This window comes from Pistacia vera, unplaced genomic scaffold (genome assembly GCF_008641045.1).
Source record: "Pistacia vera cultivar Batoury unplaced genomic scaffold, PisVer_v2 Contig622, whole genome shotgun sequence".
Taxonomy (NCBI): Eukaryota; Viridiplantae; Streptophyta; class Magnoliopsida; order Sapindales; family Anacardiaceae; genus Pistacia; species Pistacia vera.
Window position 1 is genome coordinate 56,015 of NW_022196471.1, and position 14,056 is coordinate 70,070.

A 14,056-nucleotide genomic window follows, 5' to 3' on the forward strand; every position below is an offset into this window, starting at 1 on the left:
AACTACGCATTAGGTGCTGTCTTGGGTCAAAGAGTTGGCAGAGCATGTCATGCCATTTATTATGCATCCAGGACCTTGAATGGCGCCCAACTCAATTATTCTATGACTGAAAAAGAACTTTAATCCATTGTTTTTGCTTTAGAAAATTTTCGATCATATTTGTTAGGTGCTAAAGTCATTGTCTTTTCTGATCATACAGCTCTTAGGTACTTGCTCACAAAGAATGAGGCAAAACCAAGGCTAATTAGATGGATTCTTCTATCCAGGAATTTGATTTGCAGATTAAAGATAAAAAGGGAGTAGAGAATGTTGTAGCAGATTACCTTAGCCGTTTGGTTCGTGACAGTGATGAGCTTCCTTTGCGAGAAACATTTCCGGATGAGCAATTGTTTTCCATTGAAATGGCGTCACCATGGTATGCAGATATTGTCAATTTTTTAGTTACTAACATGTTGCCAAATGATTTGACTAGAGCTCAAAAGGACAAGATCAAGAGTGATGCTAAGTATTATGCTTGGGACGATCCATATCTGTGGAAGCATTATGCTGACCAAGTGATAAAAATGTGCGTATCTAAACATGAATTTATTCCTATTTTAACTTTCTGTCATACCTGTGCATGTGGAGGACATTTTGGGCCATAGAGGACAGCTCGTAAGGTATTAGAATATGGTTTTTATTGGCCATCATTGTTCAAGGATGCCTACATGTTCTGTAAGTCATGTGATGATTGCCAAAAAGTTGGAAACATTTCTCGTAGAGATCAAATGCCACAATCTCCTATATTTATTGTTGAAATTTTTGATGTTTGGGGCATTGATTTTATGGGTCCATTTCCTGTTTCCTTTGGTAATGTTTATATTCTATTAGCTGTTGATTATGTTTCCAAATGGGTGGAGGCGAAAGCCACCAGAACTGACACTTCAAAGGTTGTTGCAGATTTTGTTAAAACTAACATTTTTTGTCTGGTTTGGGATACCAAGGGCCATAATCATGATAAGGGCTGTCATTTTGCAACAGGACAATGGAGGCATTCTTAAGAAATACCATGTCACACACAGGTCTCCACATTGTACCACCCACAACCAATGGCCAAGCGGAGGTGTCAAATAGAGAAATCAAGTCAATTTTGGAAAAGACAGTGAACCAAACAGGAAGGATTGGTCTTTGAGATTAGATGATGCATTATGGGCATACAGAACAGCATATAAGACACCTATTGGCATGTCCCCATACAGATTAGTGTTCGGTAAGCCCTGTCATCTTCCAGTAGAATTAGAGCACAAGGCTTATTGGGCAACAAGCATTGCAATATGGAGATGAAGGAAGCTGGCGTTAATAGGAGTTGTAATTGCAGAACTTGAGGATTGAGGAATGATGCCTACGAGAGTTCACACATCTACAGCAAGACTAAAGCCTTTCATGACAAGATGATCTCAAGGAAGCATTTTTTTGGACAGAAAGTCCTTCTTTCATTCAGCTGAATTATTTCCGAGTAAGTTACGTTCTCGTTGGGTGGACCTTTTATTGTGACTAATGTTTTTCATCATGGTGCAGTAGAAATCCAAAGTTTGCAACAAACAAGGTGTTTAAGGTCAATGGACATAGGCTTAAACCTTACTATGAAGGGTTCCAAGTTTGCAATATTGAGGAGGTGGGATTGGAGAGTCGATACATGAGTAGTGAAGACGATGCAAGAGTTGGGCTAACGACTTTAACCAAAGGCGCTGCTTGGAAGCACCCAAGAATTCAGATTTGATTTTCTTTTCCTTTGAATTAGTTTTTTTTTTTTTTTTTTTTTTTTTGCCAAATTTTTTTTGCTTTATTTACTGTCTCTGCATTTGGGTCTTACATTGGGGACAATGTAAGTTTTAAGTGTGGGGAGAAGTTAGGCTTAGGTGTGTTTTTATTTTCTGTTTTTATTTTTAGGCTTAGATGTGTGTTCTTTCTATTTTGTTTAGGCTGCGTGTTATATTCTTTTTTTTTTTTTTTTTTGGGTAGTTTATGTTAAAAGAAAAAGAAAAAAAATTTTTGTTTTAAGAAGGTTTATGCTTTAGTCATGTCTTTGAACGCTATGGTCATGAAATAGTAACTTGACTTTGTTATTGAACATATTCCTTTTAGATGTTACAATATTTCATAAAAAAGAGTTAATCATATTGAATCTTTGTAGTTTGAAACATATGTCTGAGAAGTTGTGTGAACTTGGTGACAAAGCATGACTGAGGAGTGTATAATAACCCTTAAAAGAAAAAAAAAAAGAACAATTTTTTCTCTTAAGCTAGTCCTAAATTTGGGTTTAAGCAAATAGAAAAAAAAAAAAAAAAGGTATGTGATGAGTCAAGATGGAGCGTAAAACGAACTCACTCATAAACACAACCATGAAATGAGATGGAGCATAAAATGCACTCATTTTTTTCAAACAGAAAAAAAAAAAGAACAGAAAAAAAATTTCTAGCTTGCTACCCAGTTGTAGTTAAAGAGAAACAATTGAGGAAAAGTTGAGAGGGGAGTACTACATGAATTGGTTGTGATTAGTTTCCTTGTTTGCATTGTGATTGAGAGTAATTGTGGAAAATAATGAAGAGAGATGAATGTCCTTAACTTTATTTTTATTTATTGTTGCTTCCTAAGTTAGGTATGAATATGCTGGATTAAATATTGTTGCTTATGCATCATGATGGTGTCTTGATATGACTTGAATGTAGATTGTTTTAGTTGTGAATTAGTTTGCCCGAGGACGTGCAAAGCTAAGTGTGGGGGGATTTGATAAGAGTGTAATTTATATATTTTTATTCCTTCCATATTATGTTTTTTTTGTTATGTTTTTGTTATTTGAGTTTATTAGAGTTTATTTTGTGAGTTTGGCATAGTTTGATAGACTTTAGGAAATAAGTGATAAAGATTAGGAAATTCCAGATTTTTGTTTTCTGACCAGTGCTATGTTTTCAGGTTTTTCATAGAATTATATTTCTCGATTGCAAAAGTGTTCTTCATAAAAGTAGTTGACGAATCAAGCTTTCCAGGAAGATATTATGGGTGAGAATCCGAGTTCGTTTGGGTTTTCATTAGTTGTTGCAAAACCGGACCTGGAATCCTCCTCGCAGAAGGATTCCTGGCTGAGTATTGAATCTTCGAATGGGCCTAACTGGAGCGTCAGATATCGAAAGTGGGTGATTCAAAAGCCCAGATTCATCTACCATCCGGGACTACAATTTTTATGAAGTGACTGAGCCCAGAAAAGATCTTTTACATTGCAAGAATCCTGGTGCAATCTGGAGACGAATTTTGTTTCCCATATCTGATAGATTTTGACAAATCTGAAGTCTATCTTTTAGGAAACATCTAGGAAAGATTTTCCATGATTCTTGGGATAAATTAAGAGAAACACATGTTATTTATTGAGGAGTGTGAGGTTAATAGGGGAGACAGCAGTGGATTTCTGTTTTTCAGTTTTTTTTACTTTCTAGGTCAAGATTGTGGCTGATCTTTCTTCGTCAGTTCAGGGGGATTTTGAAGCCTAAATTCATGTCATTGGTGTAACTGACTTCAGTAACATTGTTTTTAATCTTATTTTTATTGAATTGTTTATATTATTCTGTTTTAATTATTTTATTCTTGTTTGAGTGATTTAATTTTGGCCTGCTAAATTGTTTATCAGAATTTTACCGTGTAGATTAGGAATTGTGATACGTAATTGTCTTTTTTCTATTCAAGGAGTAGCATATGATGTATGATGATTATGGACAGTTTTCAATCTGTCATCTTGAATAACATACCTAAGTTAAATAATCCAAGCTTGTGAGATTGTTGCTTGATTTATCTATTTTCCTAATTCTTAAGGCTACCATTGAATTAAACTTAGAGAGCTTATTCTAGGTTGTTCAAGGGTTGGGATCTACTTGGAGAGCCTATTTCAGTAGTGACAATTAAGGGAAAATTCGGTTAACAGAGCTTGTTGTTTCCTAGGTTAGTAGTTCCATAATAACAGATAGAATATGCTACGGTTAGTTCATATCCAATGCATATTTAGTGGATCTTGAACCGAAACTGGTTGCTTTTAACCTGATATTTTCTACCATTAGATATTTCTTGTTTTATTTAGTTTGTCTTGACTACAACCCCCTTTCATACTGTTGTCATGTTTACTATTTAGAGTTTTATTTTATTTTTCTGTTGTTTTCATTGTTGTAGAATACAGAAATTATCGAATCATCCCTATGGATCGACCCTTGCTTACCTTATATACATTCAGTAGTTAGGTTAGGAGTGTTATTAATTTGGAGCATCGGCACGTTACCAGGAGTGGATATCGGGACGGAGAATGGGTCTCCAGCCCTGACCTGGCCGGCCTGCGCTCATCCTTTCAAGATAGTGGGCTGAAAAAGTTGCCAAACGTCACAGATAATTCATTCGTTCACTGCATTTTTGTCATTTCTCTTTGGATGTAAGCGGGGGGTGGTTTATGGCTCAGTTCGAGACAGCTAAAATGAGTGAGAAAGATCAGGACCCACTGTGATGTGACTAGGATCAATGTTGTAATTGTTTAATAATGGCTGATAAATTCAAAGCCCATTCACAAGGATAGTTTTGTATTGTTCTGCTTGGGATTCTTACTATAATTTTGTAACTAGAGTCAAAAAGTGTTTTGACTTGGGATTGGGATAGTTTTGTGACAAGAAGAAAAACAAACAAGTGTAGAGACGAGCATAAAATCCTAATATAAGAGGACTGCAAGAAGATCAGAAGCTAAAGGAGGAAGGTAATAATTATATGATTGTTATTCTTTACATTTATTATGAGAAATTGGTGTCTTCTTGATTGCAAAAACTTCTGATAATCACGTAAGTTGATTTCCTGGCTGTTTATGTTTGATTGATATTTGTTTGTATATACTTGTGCCATTAATTCATTCAATAAGATCTTAGAAGGTATTTATTAGATTTATCAGTGATTGTTGGAAAACTTCGTATAAGCACAAAGGTTGTTACAAATTAACACAAACGGATCATCTACTTGAACTGAAGACCCAGAAACTAAAAATTGTTGACTGATTCTACAGGATACGGCACAAGGTTCAGGTGGTGATGGAAGCCATGATAATCTACCTTTCAATTGTGTGTGTTTGCTACTTCTGTCAGTTTCATCAAGTTCATTCACAAGTTCTGGTGGACTCCGATTTGCATACAATCTAAGATGGTGCCTCAAGGTATCAAAGTCCTTCGTACAATTCATTTATGGAAACACTAAAATCATCGCATGAGGAACGAAATCATGGCCACGCCCATGGAATTATCAATCACATATTACCGAGAATTGAACCTCATGTTCACTCTTGGACCAAGCTTTATGGTAACACCAATCTCAATAACTTATGAGGAAAAAGCTTTAACAATTTAAATTACGTTTTATTTTTATTTCATCCATGAAACCTGTACATGTGTAGGTAAGAACTCCTTTTCTGGTATGGTCCTAAACCTCAATTAGTAGTCACGGAGCCTGATCTGATCAAACAGATACTGAAGGACAAAGAAGATGGAATATATCGCAAAAGAGATTTAACATATTTTGCGAAAAAGCTTATGGATGCTTGCATCAGCTCGAGTGAAAAATGGTTTGGCAAAGAAAATTGCCAACCATGCTTTCCATGCGGAGAAACTTAAAGGTAAATGCTTGTATTCTTGTGAATGACAGATGCTCCACTCAATTGTATTATGCATAGTAATGAAAAGGTAATATCTCTTAAAAGATACACAAAAATATCACTTTAGTTTTGAAACTTACTAAAGTTGTAACCTTACTTATACCCTTTGAATTAAGTCAAACATAATAAATTAATAGCCAATAAGGGACGACATGTATTGTGTAATAATAATATACCTCTTGCATTAAGCCACTAACATCAATCGACTGTTACCCAACATCTAATGTTTCCTCTTTCAGAATATGACCCCACAATAATTGCCAGTGTGAATGATGCTGGAGAGATGGAGACTTATAGGCAAGGAGATTGACGTATTCAAAGATTCAAGATTTTAACATCAGAAGTAATCTCCAGAACAGCATTTGGGAGCAGTTACACGGAAGGAGAAGATATTTGATATGTTAACAAAGATGGCTTTCATCCTAACCAAAAACGCATTCAAAGTTGGATTCCTGTACTAATAAGTTTTTATCTTTCTGAGTCCTCTATTAGTACAAAGAAACCACTATAAAAAGCAAGAAATTAACATCCGAAGACATGAGATTTAATTAACTGTTCCTTAATTTGTTTTTCACAAAATTGAGCCTAGCCCTTTATAATTTCTACTTTCATAAGGTGCCATGTTTTATTGTTGTAGTAAACTTCTGAAGACTCGTGATGATATTGAAGCAGACAGACTCCAGAAAGATATAAAAGACTCCCTTATTAAGATGATAATGAAGAGAGAAAATAATGTGAGCACGGGAGAACTAGACAGGTATGGCAGTGATCTTCTCGGATTATTAATGAAGGCTTATCACCATGAGGATCAGACTCAGAGAATCCATATGATATGATAGATGGTGTAAGACATTTTACGTTGCTGGACATGAACAACCGCAAGCTTACTCTCCTGGACTGTTTTTCTTCTTGCCACTAACGCCGATTGGCAAGACAAAGCTAGGGAGGAAGTTCTCAAATTATTTGGCAAACAAAATCCAAGTCCAGATGCCTCTCAAGATTAAAGACTGTAAGTAATCATGACTTTGAACAATTTTACATATTTTGGTGGAATAAATCACATTCACTGGTGTTCCGTTTCGTATCTAAATTGTCTGTCTTTTCCTTGTAGATGAGTATGATAACAATGAATCTTTGAGACTAATATCTCCGGCTGTTGCCTTTTGAGGGAGACCAAATCCCAAGTAAAATTGGGAAGTGTACTGTACCACTAATATGGATATCTCGATTTCAGTTCTAGCACTTCACCATGATCCTCAAATATGGGAGAAGATGTCCACCTTTTCAAACCAGAGAGATTTGCAGAAGGGTAGCTAAAGCTACCAATAACAACATGGCAGTCTTTTGTCCTTTTGGCTTGGGACCTCGGATTTGTGTGGGCTTGAACTTTCTATGATAGAAACAAAGTTGCACTCTCATGTTTCTGCACGATACAGGTTCACATTGTCACCAACTTATGTTCACTCGCCAGTTCAGTTATCTCAATTCGCCCTCAACATGGACTTCCAGTCGGGCTTCACTCATTGTAAATCGAATTTCAAATAAACTTTTGTTTTCGGTGCTCATACCGAGACTTGGGAACATTGGCGCAGGTAATTAGCAAAGGATTCATAGAAGTCATTCTGGAGTGTGTAATATTTGGATTCACCCCTAACAATTACCGAACAGATTTGTATCCTATGTTGAAGAGTATCCTGTTTTATAATCTTCTGGGACTGTCTTTTTTGGCAATTTGCTCAACCATTACCGAAATGCAATTAGAACAGACACACAAATATGACTTCTATAACAGGCTCTTTAATATATATTATATATATATTACACACACATTAATAATAGAAACAAAGAAATGATTTAAAAAAAAAAAAAACCCACCACCTTAGATATGTCTTTTTGGACTGATTTCTTCCAAGAAATTTTCTTGTGGGGTTTGACTTCTTTGACAAAGCTTTTTAAAAGGTTAATTAGTACAAGAAATAATATAACTTCTACAAGTGATGTGGTAAACTTTTAATTAAATTTTTATACCTAAAAATAGAACCAAGAATAATAAATGATGTGTGGGAAAAGTGAAAACCAACTTAGATTTGAGAGATGCGTCGGGAGTTTAATTATAGACACCATAAAGGGGTCGAGAGAGGTCCTCAGAGATCTTCGTTTATTAAGTGATACTGGTGATCCCCAATGGTTCTCCCTCATTATATTGCCTGTGTTTGTGTTTGGTCATTCATCAGCTAAGTCTGTAACACTGTCCGTGAGTTTCAAGTTATTAGCAAAATGTTAAGCTATATAGAGTGTTAATTAAACATTGACATTAAATTTAGGTATCCCAATAGGTGTGGTCTCCGTTCTTGGCAGGTGGGATCCCCACATGGAAAATGTTTTTTTCTCAAACCCACTCCGTTCCCCAATTTTTTATATAAAACCATATAAATAATCACATTTAAATAAACGCATTATAATTAAGTAAACTTACCATATAACCTAGTTAGTAACTACGGATACGGCAAAAAAAGATTACGGGAATTTTATGGCAATAGTAAAAAATACGTTTATAAAAATTCGGCCATAAAATTCAAATACGAGAAAAATATAGTACGGGTTAATACGACATATTTCAATAATACGTTTTAAAAAATACAGCAATATCAATCCTGATTTTAACACTTTTCATTGACCACCTGGTTAAAATCAATATAACATTTCAAATACTGGTACAGAAAAAAAAAGGTACAGGTATGATACGGCAAATGATGAACATACGTCTGCAAAATTCGACAAAATTCGGATACAAGAATATCACATATAATATGTGAATTATACGGCTGGCCATATAATTTGTGTTTTATTCACGAATTTACTAACTAGGCTATAAATGTTCTAAATAAAATAATCATAACATATTGTAGCTATATTAAAAATTTAAAATTTTAACAAAGCATAACCAAACAATTAAGAAAAAAAACTAAATTATAAAATAATTTTTACTATGCCCATAGCATCATTTATTTTCTAGCATCTTCTTGATTTCTCTTCATCAAGAACTTTAAGACTTCATTCCTATAAAGTGAAATAAAAAAATAATGATAATTATTTCCCTGATTAAAAATATTTTACATAAATTTTATAATGGGAAATGAAGTGGGTTTGGGGTGGGGGGTGACTGTATCCGTCCCACATCCATTTCAACATGGAGAATTAATATACTCCCCATTCCTCAAATTAACTCCTCTACCCCCACCCCAATAGAGCGGTTCCCAAGAGTACCCAAACACATGAAGCATTTTGTCATCCCTTCCGACTTTTAAATATCATAGAGTTCTGCACAAAGTTTGACCAGTTATTTATGATCCTTTGCCTTGTATACATGACAGCGGCTATAATTACCCACATCCACATGATTATTTTAGTAATAAACGCAATTATTATAACTTAATGACCATGTCACAAGTCTTAATACTTCCATCCCATCTAACAAATTAATAGAAGTGAGAATTAAGCCTGAGCCAAAAACTCGATACTAGGATCAGACCAGGCCCAATAGAGAAGGGATTGGGCCCAAACCAGTCACTCCTCCAAGGCCCAGGCCCAAACACTCTCCCCAATTACATTTAACCCTTATAAATTATCCAAAACCTCCTATTTAATATGAAAATAACACTAAATATAAGGCTTAAAATTTTTTTACAAAAAAAGCAAAAAATAAAAAAACAAATAGGACTGGTCCGAGCCTTAAGAAATCTTATGGGCCCAAGACCAATCCTTCAAAAATTGGGCTCGGTCCCTCAAGGACCGTTCCCAATTTGGAAGCAATTTGGGAGCAGCCTTTGAGGGCCCAAGCCTAGGACCAGCTGGGCCCAGGCCTTGCCCACCTCTACAAATTAAGTCAAAGCCTATTCTGTATCTCGATCTGTCACTCACTTGAGCCTCAGACATGGGGTAAAGCTGCCTACCTTTTCAAACCTGAAAGATATGCAGAAGGGCTGGCTAAAGCTACCAGCAACAACACGGCGGCATTTTTTACTTTTGGTTTGGGACCTCGGACTTGTGTAGGCTTGAACTTTGCAACAATAGAAACAGGTTACTCTCTCAATGATTCTGCGACGATACAGATTTACTATCTCTTAACTAATGTCCATTCACCAGCTCAGTTTATAACAGTTCAACCACAACATGGACTTCAAGTCTTGCTTCATGCCTCGTAAAATAGAACATAATTTGAGAATTGTAGTAATGTACACTTGGGGTGACATACCAATCAAAAACACTACGTCTACGGTGGTTTTTATGTAATGCTTTTATTTTGAGGTTCACAAGTGAAGATGACCTTTTTATCCTTAGGAGTACTTGGCTAAAGAGCAAAAAAAAATTTCATAAACTCTTGAATTCGAATCTCCCCAGGCACAAATAGAGGTGATCACTAAAGTTTTTACCTGACCGACAATTCCAAAGCCACAAGAGATTAGTTAAATGCATGCAAACTGGCCCAGACCACCCCAGTGATTAAAAAAAAAAAAAAATGACAACATAATCACGAATTATAGAAGTTGATAGAAGTTAAGCTTTGTAATATAATAATAACCACAAAGGTGAGCTAAAAGCCAATCTATGCAACTTTCCTTAAGCTGCCTCTTAAGTAAATACTAACACGAAGCTGCAGTTCATACATACCAAAACAAAAGGCTAATCTATACAACCTCTTTTCTTAGCACAACCCATGAGGAAAAGATACAAACAATGTTTTGAACAACGATTTTTCTGGCCCAAGTAGAGAAAATAACAACAGCTTTACAAATACAATTTTGCTCACCAAGTGAGAACCAACTAAAGAATCCTAACTGATATCTTATGGGAAAATCTGAGGAACTAACCTTCTCAATGGAAATCATTACCAACAAAAAGAATTGTGCGTATATTTAAAAAACCTTTTGTTAGCATTTAATGACATAAAGTTAATAAAAATTTCTCCTTCATGCGAGAAATAAGCTTAAATTTTTCCTCAGCTTCAACTTGCTGTCGAATGTCAGTCTTTGATGCTCGGTCAGGATGAAATCTTAACAAAGCTCGTTTATAAGCCGCATGCACCTGAAAAGGCCATTAATCTTCATCATCAAAATATTAATAAAGACAAGAGGATGACAGACTCAAATTGGTGAGTTGTTTATGGCCACTTGCCCATGGCTGCATGGCCAATAAATAAGCCAAACCCACATAATTCTAATCACAAGACTTCAAAACAAGTTAAAGCAGTTAATCATAGGCCATAAACAACTCAAAACAAATGGTATCACTTCATTTTAACAGTATATGAAAGAAACAACACATGTCGTACCAACAAATAAAATTCAAAGGTTGCTAAGTTGAGATTAAGATTCAATTTGATGAGGTTTCTGAAAGGTCAAAAATAACTTTTAGAAAACAAGAAACTTTTTCTGAATTCAATTCTTTAAATTGTTTGCTGAACACCAATATCTACTTTTTACAATTCTGTGAAGTCATTTACATCTATTACAAGGAACTCAAATTCTGTGTTTCTCTTAGAGACTCAGTCATTTATCAATTTGTAATGATAATTTTAAAATGCGAAAACACTTGAAACAGCAATTATATAAAATTGAGCCTAGCCCTTTATAATTTCTCTTCATAAGGTGCCATGTTTATTGTTGTAGTAAACTTCTGAAGACTCGTGATGATATTGAAGCAGACAGACTCCAGAAAGATATAAAAGACTCCCTTATTAGATGATAATGAAGAGAGAAATAATGTGAGACGGGAGAACTAGACAGGTATGCAGTGATCTTTCGGATATTAATGAAGGCTTATCACCATGAGGATCAGACATCAGAGAATATCCCTAGATGTATGATAGATGAGTGTAAGACATTTACGTTGCTGGACATGAAACAACCGCAAGCTTACTCTCCTGGACTGTTTTTTCTTCTGCCACTAACGCCGATTGGCAAGACAAAGCTAGGGAGGAAGTTCTCAAATTTTGGCAAACAAAATCCAAGTCCAGATAGCCCAAGAAAAGACTGTAAGTAATCAATGACTTTGAACAAATTTTACATATTTTGGGTGGAATAATCACATTCACTGGTGTTCCGTCGTATCTAAATGTCTGTCTTTTCCTTGTAGATGAGTATGATAATCAATGAATCTTTGAGACTATATTCTCCGGCTGTTGCCGTTTGAGGGAGACCAAATCCCAAGTAAAATGGGAAGTGTTACTGTACCAGCTAATATGGATATCTCGATTTCAGTTCTAGCACTTCACCATGATCCTCAAATATGGGGAGAAGATGTCCACCTTTTCAAACCAGAGGATTGCAGAAGGGGTAGCTAAAGCTACCAATAACAACATGGCAGCTTTTTGTCTTTGGCTTGGGACCTGATTGTGTGGGCTTGAACTTTCTATGATAGAAACAAAGGTTGCTCCAATGATTCTGCAACGATACAGGTTCAATTGTCACCAACTTATGTTCACTCGCCAGTTCAGGTTATCTCAATTCGCCCTCAACATGGACTTCCAGTCGTGCTTCACTCATTGTAAAATCGAATTTCAAATAAACTTTTGTTTTCGGTGCTCATAACCGAGACTTGGGAACATTGGCGCAGGTAATTAGCAAAGGATTCAATAGAAAGTCATTTGGAGTGTGTAATATTTGGATTCACCCCTAACAATTACCGAACAGATTTGTATCCTATGTTGAAGAGTATTCCTGTTTTATAATCTTCTGGGACGTCTTTTTAGGCAATTTGCTCAACCATTACCAGAAATGCAATAGAACAGACACACAATATGACTTCTATAACAGGGCTCTTTAATTATTATATATATATTATACACACCACTATAAATAGAACAAAGAAATGATTTAAAAAAAAAAAAAAACCCACCACCTTAGATATGTCTTTTTGGGACTGATTTCTTCCAGAAAATTTTCTTGTGGGGTTTGACTTCTTTGACAAAGCTTTTTAAAAGGTTAATTAGTACAAGAAATAAAATAACTTCTACAAGTGATGTGGTAAACTTTAATTAAATTTTATATACAAAAATAGAAGCCAAGAAAATAAATGATGTGTGGGAAAAGTGAAAACCAACTTAGATTGAGAGATGCTCGGGAGGTTTAATTATAAGACAACATAAAGGGGTCGAGAGAGGTCCTCAGAGATCTTCGTTATTAAGGTGATACTGGTGATCCCCAGATGGTTCTCCCTCATTATATTGCCTGTGTTTGTGTTTGGTCATTTCATCAGCTAAGTCTGTAACACTGTCCGTGAGTTCAAGTTATTAGCAAAATGATTAAGCTATATAGAAGTGTTTAATTAAACATTGACATAATATTTAGGTATCCCAATAGGGTGTGGTCTCCGTCTTGGGCAGGGATGGGGAATCCCCACATGAAAATGTTTTTTCTCAAACCACTCCGTTCCCCAATTTATTATATAAAACCATATAAATAATCACATTTAAAAAACAGCATTATAATTAAGTAAACTATTACCATAAACCTAGTTAAACTACGGATACGGCAAAAAAAGATTACGGGATTTATGGCAAATAGTAAAAAATACGTTATATAAAATTCGGCCATAAAATTCAAATACGAGAAAAAAATAGTACGGGGTTAATACGACATATTGTCAATATACGTTTTAAAAAATACAGCAATATCATCCTGATTTTAACACTTTTCATTGACCACCTGGTTAAAATCAATATAACATTTCAAATATACTGGTACAGAAAAAAAAAAGGTACAGGTTGATACGGAAATGATGAACAATACGTCTGCAAAAATTCGACAAAAATTCGGATACAAAAATTCACATATAATATGTGAATTATACGGCTGGCCAAATATTTGTGTTTATTCACGAATTACTAACTAGGCTATATAAATGTTCTAATAAAATAATCATAACATATTGTAGTATATTAAAAATTTAAAAGTTTAAACAAAGCATAACCAAAACAATTAAGAAAAAAAACTAAATTATAAAATAATTTTTACTATGCCCATAGCATCATTTATTTTCTAGCATCTTCTTGATTTCTCTTCATCAAGAACTTTAAGACTTCATTCCTATAAAATGTGAAATAAAAAAATAATGATAAAATATTTCCCTGATTAAATATTACATAAAATTATAATGGGAAATGAAGTGGGTTTGGGGTGGGGGGTGTAAGCTTATTCTAGGTTGTTCAAGGGTTGGGATCTACTTGGAGAGCCTATTTCAGTAGTGACAATTAAGGGAAAATTCGGTTAACAGAGCTTGTTGTTTCCTAGGGTTAGTAGTTCCATAATAACAAGATAGAATAGTGCTACGGTTAGTTCATATCCAATGCAT

At 35.0% G+C, this 14,056-nt stretch overlaps 1 pseudogene; it reads left to right on the forward strand.

The window, feature by feature from the left end:
* Nucleotides 1–248: 248 nt before the first annotated feature.
* On the forward strand, nucleotides 249–12,437 carry LOC116110980 (annotated as a pseudogene).
* Nucleotides 12,438–14,056: the final 1,619 nt, after the last annotated feature.